Here is a 25,984-nt window from a genome sequence, read left to right on the forward strand (position 1 = left end):
ATTAGCTAAAGTGGTGCTTCAGGTTAAGAACAGTTTCAGGTTAAGAACGGACCTCCAGAACGAATTAAGTACTTAACCCGAGGTACCACTGTATATGAGACCTTAAGTTCTTATAACACTAGTAATGAAGAAGGCATGGCTGTTAAGAGAGCTATAGAGAGAGGGCTTCAAAGTCTCATTCAACCACTGACTCTCCCTTTGTGACACCCAAAGAATCTTCTGCTTTTATTGCTATGGCGATGGAGGGGCAAATCATTTCTGACTACACTGGGAACCTAAGATCTGTTGCGACAGAACCAAGGAATTAACAGGCCAGGTTCTGACTAAGCACACTGGTTTTCTAATCCACCGTTAATTCCTGTGAGTATTTGTGTACCAAGAGCTGTGAGAGTTCATGTGTGTAGAAATAGCCAGCACCGCAGGATTCTTTCGTTATTTGGATACTCCCTCTTAAGTCAATAAGAAAATCTTCCCTGCAGTTTCACCCAAGTACATTTTTGGGGGTTGGTTGTTAGTGGGAAACACTCATTTTGAAAGAGGAAATATTAAGCAGACTTGAATCGTTTTGACCATACAGCATTATGGCTGTCAGTCATTTAGAAGTTTTTTATCTGATTAATTATCTGTCTCACCAATCGATTGTGTAAACAAATGTGCACATTACCATATTTTAATATTAATTCTGGTTTGAGCTATTGAAAGAAATGCAAGGTAACTTATAATTTAACAAAACAGAAGCTACATTTTATTACTTCCCCATTTATTTTCTATTACAATAGCACATGAAGAAAATGGCTGCCAAAAATAATAGTCTTTAAATCATAACTGCACTGATTAAAAATTGCCCTTGATGATTAAAACTACCTCAACCAATTAATCAGCTAAAACTTTGGTTGCTTAATCTACCAATTAACTGTACTAATCTTATCCATTAATTTTATCTACTAAGGTTCACACCTTGTAAATAACACTTTTGATTTTAGAACTGATAGATGGATCAGGTGGTTACTGTGTTTTCCCAAAAAGGATAATGTAAAGGTAAGTTGAATGGCAGCCAATACTTTGAGTTCATTACCCTTTCACATTTTTTTCACAATGTCAGGAACATTCAGTGGGGTCTTGGACTTGGGGGGGCACTGGGCAGAGTTTCAGCTTGATAACCACCACTATCTTGCTCTACTAAAGGAAGGGCAGGGGATTGCAGGGAGACCAGCCACACAATGAAATCAGATGAAAGTGGGCTAAATAACCCCCACCCCTACTCCTCTAATTCAGATTTGCTTACTTAGCGAACAGGGATCTATTCTTGGTGGCTAAAGATGGTCCTGGCTCCCAATTATGGCAGAGCTAGGACTGACACAGTCATAAGCTCCCATCCAATCATCTTGTACAGAACTCATATTCTTTTCAGATAAACATTTTGGCTATGTACACCTCACCCATTTCCCCAAAGAATCCTAAGAACTGTACTTTGTTAATATTTCTAGTCAGATATAGGTTGTACCGGGACCTGCAGTTTCAGGAATGTAGTGAGCTGAGACAAGTTCAAACAACCGATGCCCAGTTAAGTTCAGTAAATATTCAGTATGTGTATTTAACTTGTGTGCATTCAGCTTTACATACGTGCCCCTCACCAAAAAAGGTGGAGTGAAAAGTGGTGAGGTTTTGGAGAAATGACTTTGGCTATTCCACCAACCATTGAACCTAGTGTGTTTTGAGTATACAGTGGTACCTCAGGTTAAGTACTTAATTCGTCCTGGAGGTCTGTTCTTAACCTGAAACTGTTCTTAACCTGAAGCACCACTTTAGCAATGGGGCCTCCCGCTGCTGTCACGCCGCCGGAGCACGATTTCTGTTCTCATCCTGAAGCAAAGTTCTTAACCTGAAGCACTATTTCTGGGTTAGTGGAGTCTGTAACCTGAAGCGTATGTAACCTGAAGTGTATGTAACCCGAGGTACCACTGTACACGATTTTTGCTTTCGGCGCAATCCCTGGGACGTAACCACTACGTAAGTTGGGGACTTACTGTCTACATAAGACCAGCCCAATGACAAGGTGCACTTGTCAGTCATGTGCCAAAGCAATCTAGAGGACAGTGTGTGTTTGAGGTTCCCTGGTGACAACTTATTTTGAATTCCAGCCTCAGCATTTGAAGGTAGCCTGGTTGCACAGCCGCCTTTTCTTGCTGTAGGATGACATAATAGCAGATTTAATGAGAGGACACTTTCTCTCTAATGACCTTCACAACACTTCACCCCTTCTGTAATGTCAGTGGAACTATGTCGGTCTTCAAATATTACACAATGCTAACAGTTTGGTAACATTTAGCTAATGGTCAGAAAGGAGGGATTCACAGATATTCCCCAGAGTTTTTGACAAGGAGTGTAAGGCACTCACAGAGCATTTAGTTTGCCTATTTTAGCACACTGGTATAAATAATACATATACATATGGAGGTTTTCGAAGACGCAAAAAGCACAACTGCATGAGGTGAATTTAGGCCCTCACCGAATGCAGAAGGCTAAAATCTAAGCAAAACCCTTCTGTTCTTTCATAGGTAATGGGATGTAACAAGATTTTTTTACAGCTGGAACTTGCTGGAACTCAGTTCTGGCACCTATCAGGTGGACACCATTACCATTCAAAGAGAATGAGAGAGGTGTTCACAGTGAGTGCTGGCACTTATTCTTCTAGAAAAATAGCACTGGATGTCACAGTTCTGAGGGAAAGGCCTAAAGGCATACTCGGAGATGATTCAAGAAGTGAAACAAGTCACAGATCAAAAAGTTAAAGTTGTGAAGTGACCATCTGAAGCAAACACTTGGTTCAAGCTTGAGGATTTTTGTTTCTTTAAAAACTTAAACCCATCTTATTTCTTGTTTGCCTTGTCTTTCTGTTTCAGTGATGGGGAACCTGTAGCTCTCCAGATGTCGTTGGACTACAACTCTCATCATCTCTGACCACAGGCCCTGCTGGCTGGGGCTGATGGGAGTTGGAGCCCAATATCTGGAGAGCTGTGGATTCCCCAACCCAGAAATTTAACAAATATTTTTATTGTTATATTTGTTATATTTATTTGTTATATAACAATAAATTTTCTGCCTTTGAATGGTCTCCTAAAATCTGCTGCTTGGGGTGAATTACCTCACTCTGCTGGATGTTACAGCTGGCTATGTTTTGCATTTTAGCTTTGTTAAGTTTTTTTTCTGAGTAAAAACTTCTATAGACAGGAATTATAGACATCCATATGGCGCAGAGAGTCTTCTGTGGCATGAAGTGTGGACATATCCCTCCGGGGATGAGGGGAAATATTTTGGAGTTATACAAGATAGCATTGTCACGTGGATACAGCTGGGCTCTGAGTCTTATTGGATTAATAAAGCTTATGTATTGTGGTAAAATATACAAGCTCAAACTCTGAGCACAAATCAACAAATAGTGTGACACAGAAATCAACCAAAATCAAAATCAACAGAATACCTTCCCAAATAGCCATTCCAAAGAAGGCAAAGCTACAACCTCAGGTTATTTTCCCCTTAGATACCAACCTTGGCTGCATACATATCGTACATTTAAAGCACATTGAAAACAAACACATCCTAAAATAATCATGGGAAATGTTGTTTATCCCTCACAGAGCTACATTTCCCAGCACCCGTAAAAAACTACTGTTTCCAAGATTCTTTGGGGGATGTGCTTTAAAGGCATGATGTGTATGCAACCTTTTTTTCTGGCACATACTAAAGACTCCTGCCATCTTTTAATTCTTTATTTATTAAATTTATACCCCACCCCACCCCTCCTCCCAAAGAAGCATAGGTTTTTGTGGGTGGGTTCCTACGAGATATAGGGACGCGGGTGGCGCTGTGGGTAAAACCTCAGTGCCTAGGACTTGCCGATCGCATGGTCGGCGGTTCGAATCCCCGCGGCGGGGTGCGCTCCCGTCATTCGGTCCCAGCGCCTGCCAACCTAGCAGTTCAAAAGCACCCCCGGGTGCAAGTAGATAAATAGGGACCGCTTACCAGCGGGAAGGTAAACGGCGTTCCGTGTGCTGCGCTGGCTCACCAGATGCAGCTTGTCACGCTGGCCACATGACCCGGAAGTGTCTGCGGACAGCTCTGGCTCCCGGCCTATAGAGTGAGATGAGTGCACAACCCTAGAGTCTGTCAAGATTGGCCCGTACGGGCAGGGGTACCTTTACCTTTACCTCCTACGAGATATTCTATTTATTTGACATTATAATAAATTTGCATTCTTATGGAAGGGACCCCAAGGGTCATCTAGTCCAACCCCCTGCAATGCAGGAATCTCAGCTAGAACAGATGGCCATCCAATTTCTGCTTAAAAACCAGCAGTTGATGCTAGTAAATAAATGCACAGCTGCACACATGTACACACACATATACAGTGGTATCTTGGTTTACAAACTTAATCCGTTCCAGAAGTCTGTTCTTAAACCAAAGTGTTCTTAAACCAAGGCATGCTTTCCCATAGCAGCGGGGAACTCAATTTGCACTCAACAGGAAGCCAAACTTGTTCTTATTCCAAGGCAAAGTTCACAAACCAAAACACCTACTTCCAGGTTTGCACCATTCTTAATCCAAGTTGTTCATAAACTAAGCTGTTCTTAAACCAAGGTACCACTGTATATAGATATTCTAAAGACAACACAAGTCCCCAGTGCTCTCTCACCCAAAGGAAACTAAAACCTATGGTACGCTTGGTCTTCCTGCTATTCAGAGAAGAAAAGACTCAATAACAATATTCACACCAAGAATATTGGGTCATATAGTATTCGTTGCTGGAATTCTAACAACTTGACATTTCTACTTGATACATATGATGATGCTCAAAAGGAAGGTTCTAGAAATACTGCCAGCAGCCCCAGGCTCTCTCCATCACAGCTTTTCAATACATGCAGATAGTAACCACCTCTGGGTGAAAAGACGTCCTTTCCACATTTGAAATAAAGTATGAAATAACAAATTTACTGTGTTGCAAGTTTTCTACATTTCATTATTTTTACAGTGCAGTCTGATGCATGTTTACAATCTCTCTGCATTTAAAGGGTTCTACTAAACAACAACAACATTCCCAGTCAAGTATCCCTAGGACTGCAGCTTTCAATGTCCAATTGAACAAACCACTGCTTTGATTTGGGCAGGCTCCTTTTTCAGAATTCATCCTACTCTTATCTGTGTTCTTCCCTGCTTTCCTGTGAGGCCACCTTTCCAGTTTTCCAATTTCCATTTCTTTCTGTACAATGACCTGGCTGCTAGCATTTCTGATTGCTGGTATACAGATGAAAAATGCAGGCTGATGGATATAGTTATTGTGGTGAAAGCATCCCACTTAGCTTGAGCCTGTTGTGGTGTTTCACAGTTGATGTTTTATTTGTTGTGTCCTCTGCTGTCTCCCACACAATAGACACCAAGAATGATACTATCTCTCTATATAGTTTGTTTGCCTGATAGTATAGCGATTTTGTCCTGCAGTGCAATCTCTGAAAATCTAACAGACTGCGGCCAAGGTAGGAGTTCTGCTGCTCTCACAATTCTGAAAAGCAGGATGTCTATATTTAAGTTCCAAGTTAACTCTGTACAGTGGACTGCAAAATGTGCAAGAACCCTGAAGTAATGCCACATCAATGCTTTTTGCATTGTGGAGTGGTTTGGAATCACCTGAGTTTTGTTACAATCCTTTTGTATGCAACATGTGTTACTTTGGTTGCAGCTCAGGGAAAGGAGCAGACACTGGCCTTCATTGCACGCTAAGAAAATGATTTATGGTTAACTGAGAATCCTGTGGAGCTGATTTGTTGCACCCTTGAAGCATTCCTGAAAAATTAAAGGACTCATGTTTCACAGTTTAAGAAAATTTCAAATTCACTGAGCCCCAAATCTCCGGCGAGTTTCTGCTCTTCATAGAAAAAGCCACACACAATGGCCTCTTTTCATCTGCCTTCTCTGGAAGACTCTCTTGGAAACTCTTGCTACTGCTAAGGAAAGCTGTATGACTGGCCTCAGCTGAGATCTTGCCCTCTCTTTCTGGTGAAAGTTTATCCCCCTTGACCTGCTGGCTGGCAATTCTAGGAATCTTAAATTGAAGTGCAGAGGAGGTAAGCTGCATAAAGAACAGCCATAGGCATGGTGGACGGATCCTTCCTGCTAAGGATCTACCAAAGAGGCCCAGACAATTCTGATTTTACTCCATAGTCAGCTGTTTTCTTTCGACTTTTCCTGATAGGGAATGAAAACCAAGCTCTGCAGAGCAGGCTTGGGCTCCAGGTCTGACTTGGCCTCTGTCTGCTTCCACTGCTGCTTGGCTTCCTCTCCCTTTCCTGCCCAATTTAAAACCGGCTTCGCATTTCACACAGGGTGATGACACTGCTCTGGCTTGCACTATTCCCGATACCTCTCTCATGCTGTGCGCCTCTAAAATCAGGAACAGAAGTCCTCCACAGAGAATTAGGGACAAAATGTCTTCAAATGTTTTCCATAAACAAAAGAAGGAAATGATTAGCTTTAAGGGATTAACCAGTCTTTCTGCAGTATGTATGTATTCAGAAGATCTGGAGTTTACTTGTGCCATGGAACCAGGATGAACCCAGAAGCAGACAAGCTCTGAAATCATTTTCTAAGATTCCTGCATTTTCTATTTTGCAGGAGGGCCATTATGCTCATGTCCTGCTTGCAGGCTTCTGGTTGGCCACTATGTGAGCAGGATGCTACATGATCCGACAGGGCCTTTCTTGCTTTTGAAAGTTTATGCAATGGGTTTCAGTTGAAGAATTAGAAGAGGAGATGTCTGTTTGAAAGATTTGGGGAGTTGAGGGCCCGATTCTCGACTGAACCTCCCTAAACCACACAAGCCTCCATTCTTGATTTCTGCTCCCTTTCCCACACTTTCCATGCTGTTTCTGATTTTCTTTATGGACAAAATAAACGATTTAGCAACTGGGGTAGGGCTGAAATGGAAGGGTACAGGGGTACCAACTTGAATAAAATATTGTGGGTGTCCAGGTCAGTGCTGCCCCACATAATCAATCACATGATTATTTGAATGGGAATGTCCATCAACTTTGTGGGGGCCTGGCTCACTCAAATATTTTATTGTGGGGGCCAAAGCCCCCTCGCCTCTAGTAGCTGACTCCTATGGAAGGCTATGTCCTATTTTCTGCACAAGTTTGTCCAACTGGCCCTGGAGTCATTGTATGGAAGTGGAATGAGCAACAGTATCACAACCCTACAAGTGATGACCAGTCAGATCATTTCACACACTTAGAAATGTTTTCTGTAGCCTTTGTAGCAAATATTTTCTTTTCTCATGGTTTACTATTCTGCTCAATGCATGTAACATTTGAGTGCTCATGAAACAATTTAGCAAGCACATGAAAGCAAGGAATCTTCTCTTGCATAACCATCACCAAGATAAGTTAGAGCTGCATCATGAAACAATCTGATGCATTTCTGAATTTTCCAACAGCTTTTGCCCAAGGCGACTGTTAAACTGGGGACACAGGAACAATTTAGTCTTTTAAAATATTGTTCTGAACTATTCCAGAAGGTTAGTATAGGGACATCTAGGGATGTGCCCTTCTTCCTGTCTCTCCAGCTAAAAATTCTAAGGGGCCCTTGAAAGTTGTTCTTCCTCTCTCTTCCAGACGACCAGCAGCTAGCTGTTCTGAATATTGTTTGTTGTGTTGTTATATCACTTCTGAGTGGCTCCAGCAAATCTTACAAGTTCTTCTAAGATCTGAGGCTCCTTCAGATGACCTGTTTATTGAGCATTCATCCTGATTTGCTTGCACAGAGCTTATACAGAGGGTAAACTATGTCTCATCTTCACTGAGAATTCATTCAGATTTGTTTGCGGAGATGTTATATGGCGATGAGCATTCACCCTGCATTAATTCTGATTTGCCTGCATGGCATTTATATGTCTCCCCATTAAACATTCATTCATTCCACATTTTTCAGAGCATTTTGCCAGCACTTTCCCAATCATAAAAAGTTTATTTAAAAAATAAGTAAAAAGTAGATTTGTTGCCCAAGGGAGACAGACCACTTTCATCCACTATAATTGTGCAAATCTAAATTCCCAGGATAGTGCTCGAATATTTCCTGCAAGATTCTGTCTGGTAATGACCCTAGACAGCTTGTGCATGTGGGGAAATAAGATAATATAAACAACTTTCATCACAGTTCAGCCTCCATATTTCCATCATGGTGAAGGGGCTTGCAACTAAGGATCTGCCCAGAGAGAAAGATAAGCTATCTAATGCTTGGGTCATAGTGTTGATGGTGAATCTGTTTCTTCTTGCTAAATCTTTTGTTCAAATCCTGCTTCTGGGAAAAGGTTCTCCATGTCTTCCAAGTTCTAACATCTGGTGCAGGCAGTACCAGGCACTTACGTCATCAAGATAAATAATTGTGAAGAGCCCTCGGAAGGAAGTTGCAGCATTCATGCTATGCTGGTTGTTGACAGGTTCTGTGACAAATTGGGAGAAAGATAAGTAGAATGATTTATGATGAACAGGTGATGACTGCTTAAGAAATGAACGGACCATTTCTATGGCATGGACCACTTTTCTGCATGAGAGGCACAGGTAACTGAAGAGGTGAGTTATGTAGCACTAAATCAGACTCAGTTGTGCAACAGATTCAGTACTGTGATTGCAGTGGGTCTTCTAGGTGCTTGTGGTCTCTGAGTCTTTTCACATTCAAAATCCACATTCCATCAGTAAGATATATAACATTCCTTCCTTAAGAAGACCCCAAGCTTGTAGAGTAAGATGTGTGATATATTATTAGAAAAGCTGCTAGTGATGGCTTATTATCTGTTTCTTTAAGAAATGGTATACCCTGCTTGAGCAATTACAAATTCCCTAAGCTGCTTACATTTGTTTTAATGACCACAATTTCTAACTAGAAAAAATCCTGCTAATACTAAACATCAGAAAACAAAACAACAGCAAGCAACGCTGGAACAGTAAAATCAGAGGCAAAGTCTCAAACCGGCGCTCAAGAAATTAAAATGTATTATGATGGAGGATATGCCTGGGGGAGGGCAGACTGCACTGTTTTCTTCTAATGATATAAACTGTGGAAGTTCATGTATATAGCATGTCTGTTCAAAGGTTGTGTCCTTCAAATCCATGTGTTCTGATCAGTACAAGAGGCAAATCCAAACTGCTCCTGTTTTTTAATACTGTTATGAGTTTGTGGGGTGCCTGGACTCCCTTTCTAATTCCTGGACCCTGCTTCTCATTTCTGGGTTCCAGACACTGGATTTAGCATGTTAAACTATAAGCCAGGAGCCAGCCTGGTAATGGCCCGCAAGGATGTGTGGCTCTATGCCCGAGGGCAAATGGAAGGAGTTCTTCTCTCAACTCAGAATTAGTTACACAGACAAAAGCCTTTGAAGGAGTTTTAGAGTTGGAAGGAGGGCAGTTGTTTTTAGGATTGCAACTGAGGATGCTGTAAGCTAGAGAGGAAAAATGGCAGTCTGTTAAACACAGCAAGCTGAGCAAGGAGACAGAGCGCCATGGCTGATTTCCCCAAGACTGAGGCCATGGGAAAAGCAAGAACCTCCTGGAGTGTAATGCTGTGAGCCCCTCCATCATAGGCTCAGGTTGGATATATGTGTATATAAACCATATATCATAAAGACACCACAGTCTCCTCTGTGCCTTATTTCCAAAGGAAACACAAACCCTGGGTAAGCGCCTTGGTTCCTTTGGAACCTCACACCACTTGGAGACTGGGGTGGCATGTAACAATATTTTCAAAGAACAGCCATTGTATTCCACTCCCAATAATCCTTGGTGCAACCTAAAATCTGTTTTGCACCCAGCACCTGACGTTAGCCACGTGGCAATGAGGACCTCCTCTGTCATGGCATCCCAACTCTGGAACACTTTCCTAGTGCCTAGTTTCGTCAAGTGTAGGGGCCTGGTAAATACTTTTTTTCAAAAGAAACAATCCCCAGGCTTTCGATGGCTACTTTATATCTGCAACATCTGAGCTTTTTAAAATTGTATTAACTTTATGGTGTTTGCTACACTTTGGGCTTCTTTGGGAGGAAGGAGGGATAGCTCAGACTCCTATTCATCTCAGAGTCATTGCTTTGAACCCCACTTTGGGTAAAATATTCCTGCATCGCAAGGGGTTGGACTAGATGATCCTTATGGTACCTTCCAATTCTACAGTTCTTTGAGTCTGTAAAAGTCAATAAGTAACAAATACATAAATGTCCACATCTGAGCAGGTGTCTGGTACGGTACCTTGCATGAGTATTAAGTTGAACATGGACATATTCCTATACACCAGGGAGTAAGTCCTATGGTAATCACCCAATGAGCAGACATGTGCAGAATCACACTGTAAGTCAGTTGAGGGTTGTGCTAATAAATCTGTGTAGTTTGTGTAAAATTCATCAAAGAACCCATTCACCTTTAACAGCACATTTTGAGCCTGATTTCCCTTCTTCCATTTCTGTCACCCACGCTTCACATCCAGGCAGCTCCACTCCATATGTATGGCTTAATAAATAAATATTTATACATGCTAAATAGGCTAGAGAGAGAGAGATGATAGGGTTTTGTTTCCACCAGAGGAAGGGTGTTCTGAAAGTGGGACTGTTGTTTTCCCTGTTCCCTGGTTGCTCCTCCATGCTGCCGGCTGCTCAACTAACGGTGGCTGCAATTCTGTGCACACTTATCTGAGAATAGAACCCACTGAATGCTGTAGACAGACTTACTTACAAGCTGACAGGCATAGGATTGTGTTGAAGAGTGAGGCATTCATAGCTGGCAGGCTGGCTGCTGGGGCATCTTTCCAAATGCTGGAAAGGGAAAAGGTGAGGCTTTGAGCTAGTGGAAGTGGAATCTGGCCCCGCCCCTTCCCAGAGCCTGGGAAATGATATCAGGAGCCATTTTAGAAGTCCAGGTTGACAACTGCAGATGGGGGAATTTTTTTTTCCAGCAGGCTAGATAGACTTTGCAATTTTTAGCATGCTGTAATTATGGCTCAGTTGGCAGAGCATGAGGCTCGTAATTTCAGGGTTGTGGTTCAAGCCCCACATTGGCTGAAAGATTCCTGCATTGCAGGAGGTTGTGTCCAAGGAAGGTCCTAGAACAGATAATTATCTGTTTAATTATAATTAAACAGTCAGGCTGTGAGCATTTAGAAAAGGATGCCGTGATTCCTAAGACCCAGCATGGGTTTCTCGAAAAGAAGTCATGCCAGACCAATCTGATTTCTTTCTTTTTTTTTTATAGAATTGCAAACTTGGTGGATCAGGGAAATGCTGTGGACATAGTGTATCTTGATTTCAGTAAGGCTTCTGACAAAGTCCCCCATGATATTCTCGCGAGGAAGCTGGTAAAATGTGTGTTGAAAGAGGTAAGCATTTGACGAAAGAAGAATGGCAGACAAAATTAATGGACTACGCAGAATTAGATAAAATGACAGGAAGGATTCGAAACCTGTGGGACCAGAGATTCACAGAAGATTGGAAAAAATATACGAACTATTTGAAGAGCAACTGTAATCAACAAATTACGCTAGTAGAGACTACAAGAAGTTTTGTAAGGAGAAATGTATGAAGCATTGCAAAGTAGAGAAAGAATAGAGATATTAGTTATGAGATTTAAATGTAATAGTGGAAGTAAGAAATGTATATTAAGTGAATAGATTGGAAAATTTTCAGATGTGATTGATGGAAGTCAAAAAAATGGTATAAGATATGAAAGTATGTTTAATTATTGTTGAAAATGATATGTTGAAAAACTAATAAAAACTTATAAAAAAGAAAGAAAGAAAGAAAGAAAGAAAGAAAGAAAGAAAGAAAGAAAGAGGTAAGCATCAGGTAGATTTGTAGCTGGTTAACTGACCAAATCCATTAATGATTCCTAGTCATCCTGGAAAAAAGTGAGAAGTGGGGTGGCCATCTGTCAAGGATGCTTTAGCTGAGATTCCTGCATTGCAGAGGGTTGGATTAGATGACCCTTGGGGTCCCTTCCAACTCTCTAGATGACCCTCTAGTCCTTTTCAGGCCTACAATTCTATGATTGTATGCTAATGAATGTGATTCTTCTCTCTCTCTCTCTCTCTCTCTCTCTCTCTCTCACACACACACACACACACACACACACACACAAACACACGATTTTAGTTTGCATTTTTTTGCTGTCTTTATATCGGGCTATTCTGCCCCTTGTAAACAGGTTTTCATGTTATTTCAGAGACCCGCAAAAAAAAAATTGACCAGAGGTGAAATGGAACAAAGGAAATATGGAGAGGAGGCCCTTTAACAGTTTAAATAGAGGAAACTTGTTTCCTTGCTTTCAGAATTTTCATCCTTTTTCTCCCTTCATATGATTCACTTACATGGCCTTGGTCTTTATTTAGTTTGAGGCCACAGACATTAATCATCCAAACTGAATCTTCCTCACCATCAGCCATTACTTCAATATCATCTGTAAAGATCAACTGAACAGCCATTATCATTTGGTACTTGTAAAATCTACCACAGTTATGAAATAATAAGGGAATAAATGCTTGCCTTTGGGTGGAATCCAACTTTTATCTAAAGCGATCTGCTACACAAGAGGGAATCTGCAATTTTGTCAAAGTCCTTCAAGTGGATTAGGTCTACCAGTAGTTTCTGATAAGGTTACTGTCAGGGACTCTGGGGCTTGAAGTGTCTAAGGCTGTGAGTTACTATGAAAAGTCTGTACTAAGAACCCACTTTAAATACAGAAAAGACTAGGGGTGCACAATGGTGCCCCTCCTCAAAGTGATTGGCAGGAAGTATGAACCCTCTGGATTGGACTATAATATAAACACTAGGAGCCTAATGTTCTGCCTTTGGCCGCACACACACCATACATTTAAAGCACATGATTTTCCCCAAAGAATCCTGGGAACTGTAGTTCACCCAGAAAGAGCTACAAATCCTAGTACCCTTAAAAATTATGGTTCCCAGGATTCTTTGGGGGAAACTGTATGCTTTAAATGTATGGTGTCTATGCAGCCCTAGTCTGAACAAGAGAACAGTGCTTTCTGCTTGCTGCACATTAAATTCTAGCAACTAGCTCAAGGCACCTCACGGACCCTGAGTTGGAGACCCCCCATGGCTAACAGGCCATACATAGCCACTCATCTATTATTATTGATGCTATTATTTTTATTATTATTATGTTATTAGTAAATGTAATAGCTGTAGTAATGATCTATAGTACATTATGTAGAGTAACTTCAACAAATGCTAGCTCCAAGGAACTTACAGTCTAAATTCAAATGGCTGGAAAGGACGATAGGATGGGGCAACTTGGCGTCCTTTTAGACAAGACTTTTAATGTGCATTAGGGGCAATTTATGCTCTTGAGGATATTGAGATGGTCATACACGCTTCCGCTTTTAGATTTGTGCCCTCATATCTTTCTCGATGGTCACACGGCATCTCTGTGGGGTCTGTAGTTCCCCCTCAACCACAGCCAAATGTTCCATTTTAAAAAAATCTCACTTTTGTTGCGCTACAGTGCTAGGGTGTCACAGCAATATGATGACTTTTTGGTATTGTTGCCACTCCCACATTTGTCCAGTAGATGACGTTTCAGTGGAAATGAATGGAGGCTTAGCACAGCAATCACATATTTGTGCTTTTTTTAAAAAGCGGGGTGGGGAGAGATTGCACTAGGGCTCTTTGCCACATTGCTACTATCAGAGCTGTCCCGCTCTCTTTGCTGCTGGATCAGCTGGTGTTTACAGAGCTGGCTTGCAGGTAGAAAAGAGGAGGCGTGAGGGATGTCATTGGAGTAAGGTGGCAAGCTAATAGTGAAGGCCATGTTGCATTCCCCTCCTCCATCTTTGTTCCTTCCTTTGCTCTTGGGGCTACGATTGCACCTTTGACTGTCTGTGGGGTACATGGAGAGAGGAGGAAGAAGACTAGCAATAATGAGGAGCAGCAGCAAGAGTGGAAGGATTTTTAATCTTTGTTGGAAGCCGCCCAGAGTGACTGGGGAAACCCAGCCAGATGAGCGGGGTACAAATAATAAATTATTATTATTATATTATTATTATTATTTTAAAAAATCATTACAGTTTTTAAAGTGGAGTGTGCGGTCCAATTCCTGACTGCATTTCCTGCCCCATCCCTAAAGTGAGGATCCCTCTGCAGCCTCCACTTGGTTTATTCCACCTGGAATAACAGCTATTTTCCTTGATAGAAGGGGGAAGTAAGGAGACAGTTATGGGCAGTTCAGGAAGGCAAAATGCAGAGGTGCTACGGCTGCTGTTTAACATCTGTTAAGCCTCCGTGATGTGCTAAGCACCATTAGGTAACTAAATTTTGCCCACGAAATTAGGGGTTCAGCTGCAGACTGTAGAAAACCCCCAATTACAGAATCAATGATAGAATAACACTCCAGGCTCATGGCTGGGCCAGCTATCTTCATGAATACATTCATGGCATTTCTGGTTGGGATTAGAGCAAGCTGGTAGTAGCAGTGGGTTTAGGAGGACAGTGGCTTTAATGTAACCACCACAGAGCACACCAAAGATGTTCTTCTGACTTTTCACCCTGGCTAAGCTGTACACTATGATTCAATTAGATCTCTTACATTGTTCACTGACTTTTGGTAAATTACACCTTTGATTTCTGGTCCAATGAAAAGGTGCTAATTACCTTTTTAAGTGCTCGTTTAATGTTCTGCAGTGACATAAAGCATTAGTGCAGCAGACTTGCGTGCAGGAACCTTCCAGAGTGTTCTCCCCCACTGCTTTGTTTAATCAGCCTTTTCCCATTTCTGCTTTCCTTTTCTCCACCCCTTCAAGGCCCCTACGCGGCTAGCTCTTCTGCAGATGAATAAATCTACTATATTGTTTGCTGAAATTGGCTGTCTTTTAGCGTAATGAAAACAGAAACAGATCAGGGTAGCCTGGAAGATTCTCTCCCATTGTCACATTCGGTATTTTACTTCCTGCATTCCCAATTGCCAGTATTTCTGCATCCACAAACTCCACACAAACAGAGTATTCTTCAGCAAATCTTGCTGAAGTCACAACTTGCAGAGTCTGGATAACATCCACTAGATGATAATGTAGGTTGCATTGTGTTTCCCCTGCTATATTACTCACAGGCATGTCAATAGAATTTGGAAGGCTGCATTTTTCAAAGCTACTAGATAAATAGGCACTCCTAAACTTATTTCCTTTTAAATATCCCGTTTCAACCAACAGGATTTGCTGCCAAGGAAATATGCTTAGAATGGTGCTGGGGCACTTCTATGTAGATTACTTTGTAAAGTGTCTGATTAAGACTGGTCCAGATTTTCTAGCAGGATCTGCAAGTATGGTACAGTGATGTTATGTGCCTTACCAGATAAATCCTTGTTGCAGGAAATACTTATCCTGCGGCCTCATCCGCAAACATATATTTTATTAGCTGGCAGATCTTCCTGCAAAGAATCCTGGGCCTTGTAGTTTGGCAAGGAAATGGGAATTCTGTTAGTAATCTCTAGCTCCCTGTCACACAAATTTGCTACTAACCTCAGCATTACGTATGAAGAATGACCATTGTACTAGCTTATGTCTGTAGTATCAACATGCCTAGAGGTACTTTGTGTTGGCACTCCTATTTGTTGGAGAAGCTTACATCTGGAATTACACTGGTGCTACATGTAACATTGACCTCATCAGAGTGTTTAAAGCCATGCCACCTTTTTTGTAGGTGCAATTGTTCAGGAGTGTCTAACCTGTGAGCAAGGAAAGGATTCTTACTACGGCTGTGTACACTGAATTACTGGCTTAAAACACAGGTAAAGGTACCCCTGCCCTTACGGGCCAGTCTTGACAGACTCTAGGGTTGTGCGCTCATCTCACTCTATAGGCCGGGAGCCAGCGCTGTCCGCAGACACTTCTGGGTCATGTGGCCAGCGTGACAAGCTGCATCTGGCGAGCCAGCGCAGCACACGGAACGCCGTTTACCTTCCTGCTGGTAAGCGGTCCCTATTTATTTACTTGCACCCGGAGGTGCTTTCGACCTGCTAGGTTGGCAGGCGCTGGGACCGAATGACGGGAGCGCACCCCGCCGCGGGGATTCGAACCGCCGACCATGCGATCGGCAAGTCCTAGGCGCTGAGGTTTTACCCACAGCGCCACCCGCGTCCCACAAAACACAGCTAGGTGGCTCTTTTACTCAATTTGGATCAAAGCACTGTTTTTTTTGGGGGGGATGCATCAATATGCAGTATTTCACAAGAAACAACAGGACAAATATTGATTGTGGCTAATGGCACGTGTATGCCACTTCCGAAACCAGCAATGGGAGTGCCCTGGATGAGGAGCAAATGGGTGTGCATGCAAAGCCTAACTACCACTCTGCCTCCACCACATCCTGAATTCTGTCCCGTTTCCCCCTTGAGCTGGTGGAGCCCCAGCGCTATTGTTAGGTTGCTGTATCTCACCTCCACTCACTACAGGTGTACGTTGAGGACAGAATCACTGTGTTACTAACTGACAACATTTGATAAATGACATGCAATTGTGTTTTGGCAGCTGACAGTTTACGAGATTTCAAAGTTGACGCTTGCCAAAATCAAAGCCTTCAAGAGGTTCCCGTGGAAAGCTTTTGAATTTCAGGCTGTCAGGCAAAATGTCACATGCAAAGCCTGGCCACCTTCCAAATTTTGCCATTCACATTTTAAGTAAATTTTCATTATTTTGGAATACTCATTTCAGATTCAGTATCGTGCACTAATGGCATTTTCTCCTTTTTGGCAAATGTCTGATGGCCAGTTTCCCAAAAGCAGGGATCTGACAAAAGATGAGGTGAGAGAACAGAAGCCAGAATCCTGCTGGAATCATGGTGGTACATAAGGCAGCCTGTGGAAACTCCAGGGCTCCCTTCACTCAACAGACATTCACAGCACATGACATGGATGTAGTTTAAACACTGGTTTTTTAATGCTTTTAAGCACAATAGCCACTTTTATTCAGTTCTATGCCATTTAGGACCTGTCTGTTTAAGAGATCATCTTCCTCCATACAAATCTCACAGGCCTGCCTTCCAACAGGGCAAAATTTCAGATAGCTGCAACACACTCCCTCCCCCCCTAAAAAAAATTAAAATTGGAGCTGTACTTCACTCTTCCTGCACCTAAGCCAGCATTCCCAAATCTGGTGCCCTCCAGATGTTTTGGACTACAACTCCCATCAGCCCCAGTAAACACATGCTGGCTAACTGGAGAACAGCAGGTTGGCAAAGGCTGCCCTAAAGTGTTCTTTTAATATGCAAGAGCAAGAATTAACTGCCTGTGGAGGGAGTTGCTCTGGTGCTCCTGTATGAGAATTACCGGTAGTTTCTGGTTCCATATCCTGGTTTTTACGTGTGAAGAGCCTTGGGAATAATAGTACCTTTTCCTTTAAAATCTTCTACTTTTAACTTAATGACTTCCCCTCTTGTCACATACAAAGCATTCCAGGGTGGAGTTTCCCTCACTAGCCTGATCCGTCAACAGAAGAGGATAATCTTTTCCATTCACACCTCTTAATTCTACTTACCTGGGCTGCTGGAAGTAACTAATTGTTCAGTTCTTCTATGTAGGTGATGAAACTCATGTGACTGGAGTGTAATGAAAGATCCCCCTGGTGATACTGGTCATTTTTGCCTGGTTGATTCTCAACCCTGTCTCTTCACTCTCAGGGCATAAACATGGGGCAGAGTAAGGAGGCAGTTCAGGAATCAGTAGTAGGCCCCGTACCGTGTTTTTATTCATCCCGGGGGGGGGGGGGTTATGGGGTTGACAGGCAGGGGGACAAGTGGTATAACAATGAAATAAATAGCATTTTGACTCGCACTGTTAAAGCTGAGCATATGCTCCATTTAGTAACTTGGGAAGGGACCATTCTTCTGCCAACAGTTCTGTGAAGAAAGGCATCTATAAATCTATGACCGGACAAGATTTCAGTAGAGCTTGTGTATCTACACATATGCATGCTGATGTTCTTTCCATTAGATTTCTTTTTAAAATTTACTCCAGCTTATTTTATTATTGCTTCTAAAGAAGATTACATTTGTCCTAGTTTGAACTTGGAATATAATTTTAGTTTAATTTTTAACTGAGCCACAGCCCTCTGCTTTTTTTTTTTTAAAGAACTGTCAGATTGTTACACAAGAACTGGAATGGCTCCCTTCAAACTTCCTTTGCTTTCATGCCTCCCTTTCCTTCCCATAAATTTCCACTGTGACTTGACACAAGGTTTATTCTGCTGGTGAAGCGGGGGGAATTCCACTGAACTGCGGTGGAATCTTTGAAATATTTTGGTATCTGGGGCATTTTTTTTCTGGATAAAAATTGGAAGCACACACTACACTACCCCATACTTAAAAAATAAAATAAAGTACACACATATTGTCTTGATTAGCTCTCAAAACTATAGGCAGGATACATCCTTCTTGCAACTGTCCAGATAGCACTGCCTGCTGGTGTTTCACTGTCCTTTTGTCCTGCCGCAGCTCAGGGATATTAATTTGCTTTCTGAGCAATGGTGATGCTTCAGGGACACTTCTGTGCCTGTCAGCTGAAGTATTGGCTGCATCAAGGAATCCTGTGTGTCCTTACTATATTTCTCAGGATGATGTCAATGCTCATATGCTGGCAGAGAAAGAGTAATCAATATGGTATTGGGCTTCCTTGCATCAGCAGTTAAGAGTAGTTGTGCACCCAGCATAGTGGCTTTCGATGCAATCCTATACGTATCCGCACAGAAATAAATCCCACTGAGTTCCATGGGACTTACTTCTAGGTAGGTGTGTATAACATTGTGGCCTTCATTTTTCAAGGCAGCCTAGTTCCCCTCTCTTGGTACACTAGTATGTCCTAGCACATAGTTTGGGAATCACTGCTTTAAAACACAAGGGGGAAGAAAGAGGGAACCATGAATTATATAATTGTAGAGTTGGAAGGGACCCGGAGGGTGCTCTCATTCAGCCCCCTGCAATGAAGAATATTTTAAATTATGATGTATTTTAAATTATGATGTAGCTAAGTTAGTTGAATGTTAGTCCCATTGAAATCAACAGAACTTAGTCATTTCTGTGAGAACTAATTTCAACTACCGTATTTTTCGCTCTATAACACGCACCTGACCATAACACGCACGTAGTTTTTAGAGGAGGAAAACAAGAAAAAAAATATTCTAAACGAAACAGTGGATGTATGATTTTTGTGGTTCATGCTGTGGCCACAGACGTGATCCGACGGTGAGTTTGGGGTAGCCCAATGCAAAAATCCTGAGGATCCACGTGGAGCCATGCTTTGTAACCACGTTTTTGCGCCATTGCAGCCCCATGAAACAGTGGGTGCGTGTGTGTTTTTTGGTGCAGGCTGTAGCCATGGATATGCTATGTGATCTGATGGTGAACTTGGGGTGACCCAGTGCAAAAATCCTGAGGATCCATGTGGATCCGTGCTTTGTAACCACGTTTTAAGTGGGGAGGGAAGGAAAAGCATTCAAGGGACAAGGAACACGCGTGGGGTGTGTGGAGAAGGATGCTGCTAATAATGCAGAAGAGGGGTTTAAGGGGAGAAGGAACACGCGTGGGGTGTGTGGAGAAGGATGCTGCTAATGATGCAGGAGATGGGTTTAAGGGGAGAAGGAGCTCATGTGGGGTGTGTGGAGAAGGATGCTGCTAATGATGCAGGAGAGGGGTTTATGGGGAGAAGGAACACGCGTGGGGTGTGTAGAGAAGGATGCTGCTAATGATGCAGGAGATGGGTTTAAGGGGAGAAGGAGCTCATGTGGGGTGTGTGGAGAAGGATGCTGCTAATGATGCAGGAGAGGGGTTTATGGGGAGAAGGAACACGCGTGGGGTGTGTAGAGAAGGATGCTGCTAATGATGCAGGAGAGGGGTTTAAGGGGAGAAGGAGCTCATGTGGGGTGTGTGGAGAAGGATGCTGCTAATGATGCAGAAGAGGGGTTTAAGGGGAGAAGGAACACGCGTGGGGTGTGTGGAGAAGGATGCTGCTAATGATGCAGGAGATGGGTTTAAGGGGAGAAGGAGCTCATGTGGGGTGTGTGGAGAAGGATGCTGCTAATGATGCAGGAGAGGGGTTTATGGGGAGAAGGAACACGCGTGGGGTGTGTAGAGAAGGATGCTGCTAATGATGCAGGAGAGGGGTTTAAGGGGAGAAGGAGCTCATGTGGGGTGTGTGGAGAAGGATGCTGCTAATGATGCAGGAGAGGGGTTTATGGGGAGAAGGAACACGCGTGGGGTGTGTAGAGAAGGATGCTGCTAATGATGCAGGAGAGGGGTTTAAGGGGAGAAGGAGCTCGCGTGGGGTGTGTGGAAAAGGAGCTTTTCGGTGAGCTGAGCGGGGAGGGGGGAGGGAAAGAGCACTGTTGCTTTAAAGGAGCCAACCAGACAGCAGCCACTTACAGCAGTGTAAGCAGCTCCTTTCCTCTCCCGCTTTGCTCCTTCTCTCCCTCTTTGCTGCTTTACGCAGCTAATGGTGAATCCCCTGCAACCCAAGTCCTGCTCAGCGGATCAGCTGAGACGCTGGGAGAATCGTAATTTCCCCCTCTCCCTCATCCCGTGCCCTCCTGTCCCCAGCAGCCTTTTTAAAAACTTTTTTACTGGTTTTCACTGCGCTCGTGGCTCAGAGCCCTCCTGTGCCCTGCCGTCCCTCTGCAGCCTCATTGCTCCGTTTAGAGAGCGCACGGACCTTTGCTAGCTGAGGCTGCAGCAGCTGTTGCTGGCTACACGGCGCTTTTCCGGCTCGCTATGGCTCCCGTTTGTCCCTCCTCGTGTGTAAGCGGCTGCTGCCCACTTTGCTGCCATGGCTCTCCTTCCCTCCCTCCTCCTCGGCTCCTCCCCCTCCTCCTGGCTGTAAAGCAAGCAAAGCTAGAGCCGTGCAAAGCCCTGCAAGCGGCTCCCGCTTTGCTTGACTGACGGCAGCCATGGCTCCGGTCGAGTGCATTCGCTCCATAACACGCACAGGGATTTTCCCTTACTTTCTAGGAGCAAAAAAGTGTGTGTTTTGGAGCGAAAATTACGGTAACTTAGCCTGGATCTATCCTAAAGTACTTGGATCATTTCCCACTTCCTTTCTTTACTATCCCTCTTCTTGACTTCAGGGGAGTGGGAGGGAAAGCTGTTTGGCTGTTTGTTTGTGTGTCTGAGAGAGAGATGTGTAAAACAGAGAAGCATCTTAAGGAAGTGTTAGGGCATGATTGGGGAACTTGCTGCCCTCCAGATACTGGTGGACTACCAACTCTCAGCATCACTGACCATTGGCCATGCTTGGTCAATGAGAAAAGATCAGCAGATCATCAGTCATCAGTCAAGTACAGATATAAAGTTAGTGACTTATCTTAAGAGTACTGATTTATGCAGAATGACCTGCTTTTTTAATTCTGTACTGGCTAGTTTCACGAGCTAGAGAGAAGGCACCAGGGAGGTGACAAAGGGCCAGGGGGAAGTGCCATAGCTCAGTGACTTAGCATCTGCCTTATATTTAGAAAGTCCCAGGTTCAGTTCCTGGTGTCTCCAGGTATGGTGAGGAAAAATGCTTGTTTGAAATTCTGGACAGCAGCTGCCACCTAGAGTAAACAATATTGAGCTAGATGGAATGATGGTCTGACTCAAAGTATGACAGTTTCTTATGCCCCTGTGTCAAGCCTGTTAAGAAGGGATCTTGAATGGCTCTGATAGACCTGGAGGAAATTGCCCCTGAACAGAACAGAACCAGCAGCCTTTCAAAAACTGTTGGGACTCTACATGCTCCTTCTGTTATAGTACTTGGATCATTTCTGAACCAGCTTCTTCAATACCATCATTTGGCCATCAGGGATGAGGACATTCTAGCTCAGCAGAAACCAAGCCAAGCATTCTCTTGACTTGCAAGCCGCCATGGTAGTGACAGGAGGAGGAGGTGAAGGTAGTTATGATTAGATGGGCTCAGGACATTGGACATACCATCTTGATGAGTGAGTGGGAAACACTCTGGAAAATAAACATGAACTTTGCAGCATGCTACCATTAAAGAAAACATGTTAAAGATGCAATATAGTTGGTGTCAAAACTTTCAAATATATATAAAAACATAGCAAACAACTGTTGGCTGTGCAGGGAAGGTGAAGGAGATACGTATCACATGTGGTGGACATGCAGAAAGATTAGAGAGTTTTGGAATCTCATTTATGATGAGCTGAAAAAGATCTTTAAGTTAACCTTCTTAAAAAAGCCAGAAGCCTTTCTGCTTGGAATTTCAGGTAAAGACATTTCAAAAATCTAAGAGAAAATTGTCTATATGCAACGGCTGCAGCCCGAATACTGATCGCAATGAATTGGAAAGGGGAGAAAGTTCCAACCTTATCAGATTGGCAGTGCAAATTACTGGAATATGCGGAAATGGCGCAACTGACTAACAGGCTAAGAGGTAATACAAGACAATCATTTATTCAAAATTGGGATATGTATAAGAGATATCTACAGAATAACAGCGGTACAATATCTGTGGCAGCATTTGAATGACCCTTGTCTAAAAGGTGTCCAGGGTCTGTTGACCATGTGTCCAGATGATAAAAATATCGTCAATGTATCGCAGGTACAAGAGAGGTTTGAGTGGGTAGGAGTTTAGGAAACGTTGTTCTAAATCTGCCATGAAGATGTTGGCATACTGTGGGGCCATGCGGGTGCCCATTGCTGTGCCGCTGATCTGAAGGAACAGGTCATCACCGAATTTGAAGTTGTTGTGGGTAAGGACAAATTGGCAGAGTTTGGTGGCAAAGTCCGCTGTGGTTTTATCTGAAATGGTGTTCCTTATAGCTTGTAAGCTCCCCACCTTCTCACTATATAGAAGGATCTGGCAACTTCTGTTTCAGTGTATCTGAAGAAGTGTGCATGCACACGAAAGCTCATACCAAGAACTAACTTAGTTGGTCTTTAAGGTGCTACTGGAAGAATTTTTTTTTTTTTTGACTATGGCAGACCAACACGGCTACCTATCTGTAATTAGAAATTACAGAAAGTGTAAGGTAATAATGATAAGTACATTCATCGCCAGAAAGGTTATATGCATCGGGAAATGATAAGAAGTCTATTCTATGTTAGCAAAAAGATAGGAAAAAAGAGATTGCATAAATTTAATTTAAATTTAATTTTTGTAAACATATATAAGATTATTAGTACATGATTGTTTTCATCTTGGTATATTGTGTATATTAACTACGAATTTCAATAAAGTATTTAAACTGGGGGGCGGGGGGAGACGTCTGGGCTTGGCAGCCAGTCTCCAAGTCAACACCTCCAGCCTTACAGGCCCCAAGGAGATGTACTTTGCCATGGAGAGCTTATGCTGATTTACCGACCAGCACTGCTTGCCTGGGTGCCTCTCTGCTTCTTTATGCTCAGCATGTCTCTTTATAAATAAACAGTTATCGTAAAAACAGCACACGTCTCCAGTGCTCTCTCCTCACAAGGAAACTAAATTCTGTGTAGCACTGCTTCTGAAACTTCTCACTGCTTGGGGAAGGAGGGAGTGTGTAACACCATTATTGCAAGAGACAATGTGGCCTGTTAGATTTCATTCAATTATTAGTTGAAAGGGGAAGCCTTTTTTTAGTTTAGGGTGTGCATTTGCCACAGAAAAGAAGAGATGAAGGCTGTTTAGACCCTGCAGGAACCAGCAAATATTCCTTTTAATAGCCTATATGAGGCCCCACAAGTGGAGCTTCCTTTTGCCTATATTTAGAAATTGCCAGTGCACAGAAAGAGCATAAATGCTTGTCCATTGTCTGTTTCGTTAACATAGTTATTTGGATGGATGCTGGATCCATCTGTTGTGCTGCCTGCTGTCTTACTGTTTAAAAGGCTGATACACCACACATGGCTCATAGGAAAGGAGCCCTGAGAGCCGACAAGGCTTCAGTGCTTACGTCCCATTCGATTATCTTCATATGAATTAAACCATTTCCAGAAGGGAATGCATTTTGCTTTATTTATTTATAGTTTGATTCTGTGCAACAATGAAATCTGTAGCTTGTTGGAGCAAGGGAAGAAGAAATTCCACCAGCGAGGTCTCCGCCACTCATTTTACATGCAGGACAAATTGATTTTGAGGATGTTGATGCTTGTCAGCGTTACTGTTTTAGATTTGTGGCTATGTGTCCTGCTTTCGAATGCCATCTATCTGTGACTTCTATTGTGTGTTTTCAAAGGTGTCTAGTACAGTAGAGAAAATGAGCTGCTATGAAAATAAGAATGCTCTGTGAACTCCTGGTTCAAATCTTGCTTCATCCCTAATTCACTGGGAAGCCTCAGACGAACCGCCATCTCAGCCTTAGAGATAATAAAACTAGTCTATTTTACAGGGCCGTTGTAAGGATTATTGAGGGCTTGTGAAGTGATTTGTGTGTGATTTGGTCCCTGTGAGTGATGGGGGGGTGGGGAGCGGGAATTACCACAGGGACCCTCCTTGCTTTCTGTCACCAGCAGTCATAACCCAGATAAAATAGATTATTAGCCTGGCAGCTTCCCTTGTGAGGAAGTTGCACAGAATGAGTGCTGCTACAGAGATGACTACTCAGAGCTGCCAGCCTAAATTTAGGTGGTCAAGCAGGGCTTTCTACAATGCTTTATGGATTGCAGGGGCACTTTATGGGTCAAGAGATTCCTTCTAGCACCCTGGCGGTGGTCCATTTAGGGCTTTGGATTTAAGAGCCAGCACCTTAAATTGTGTTTGGAAGCAAACTGATAAGCAGTGTCAATTTTATATAGGGTTAAAGGTAAAGGTAAAGGGACCCCTTACTGTTAGGTCCAGTCGCAGATGACTCTGGGGTTGCGGCGCTCATCTCGCTTTACTGGCCGAGGGAGCTGGTGTACAGCTTCCGGGTCATGTGGCCAGCATGACTAAGCTGCTTCTGGCGAACCAGAGCAGCGCATGGAAATGCCGTTTACCTTCCTGCCAGAGTGGTACCTATTTATCTACTTGCACTTTGACGTGCTTTCGAACTGCTAGGTTGGCAGGAGCAGAGACCAAGCAACGGGAGCTCACGCCGTCACGGGGATTCGAACCGCCGACCTTCTGATCAGCAAGCCCTAGGCTCTGTGGTTTAGACCACAGCGCCACCCGCATCTCATAGTGCCACCTGCGCTATGGGTTAATGTATTCCAAACATGTTCCAGATCATGTAGACAAGACAATGCACACAAGACCTGCTCTGACAGTTTACCAAGCATAAGTAAGTCAGGGTCAGAACCTCCTTCCATTAACCTCCCCCCTCCATGCATTCAGTAAACACAGATGGTCTTATGCACAGGGTTATTCTCGGTCTACCTTGTTCCAGGACGCTGCCTTCAAGCAGCTCATCAAGCTTTGTCCAGACCTTCAACAGATGTAAAACCTCTATAGCACCACTGACTCTCAGGAGCTGTGCCAATTTGCAAGAGCTATAAGCTAGGGTTTGACCCAGGATCTGAGAGCAAACGTGCCTGGCCTGCTGGTTTCAATGATCCTCAAACTGAAGCCACTCCTAAAAATCAATTAGACAGCACTTTGTTTCTTATCGCAGTAGCAGCAACCACAGCACTCTCCTGGAAATGGGAAGAAAGGGCAGAGGGAAATAACCACAGAACAAAAAGACGGGGGGGGGGGGGGAATATATAATCTGGGATAATCAGCGGACTTTCTGGGATCCCAACCGCAAATCCTTTGACAAAATACAAGGAGACAGAAGGGACTTGGTTTCAGATGGAAAGTCAGCTAAATAGGTGAATGAGTCCCCTTTAAACTGTCATCATTAATTTGAGCCAAACTTAATTTTAAAAGGCTAAACCAAAACAGCTGGATCTAGGAAGTGATGCTGACCTCTGCACTGGCTGTTTTCCTGTTCTCCACTCAGTTGATCATCAGCTTCCACTTAAAGCAGACTAGCGGAGCCGACACACTAGCCAGAATCTGTTATTTTCTGAATA

The 25,984-nt window shown here is 43.2% G+C and overlaps 2 long non-coding RNA genes across 2 annotated transcripts; one reads left to right on the forward strand and one right to left on the reverse strand.

Moving 5' to 3' along the window:
- The first annotated feature begins 264 nt into the window (after positions 1 to 264).
- On the forward strand, positions 265 to 22,443 carry LOC310763037. Its single transcript, XR_014548411.1, has 4 exons — positions 265 to 360; positions 7,665 to 7,827; positions 8,489 to 8,621; positions 22,282 to 22,443. It is a non-coding gene; the product is annotated as an uncharacterized lncRNA (long non-coding RNA).
- LOC310763090 lies at positions 7,997 to 11,268 on the reverse strand. Its single transcript, XR_014548472.1, has 2 exons — positions 10,767 to 11,268; positions 7,997 to 8,491 (listed from the first exon to the last, which is right to left on the reverse strand). It is a non-coding gene; the product is annotated as an uncharacterized lncRNA (long non-coding RNA).
- Positions 22,444 to 25,984: the final 3,541 nt, after the last annotated feature.

Source organism: Podarcis filfolensis, assembly GCF_964270895.1.
Source record: "Podarcis filfolensis genome assembly, chromosome: 5".
NCBI classification, from domain to species: domain Eukaryota; kingdom Metazoa; phylum Chordata; class Lepidosauria; order Squamata; family Lacertidae; genus Podarcis; species Podarcis filfolensis.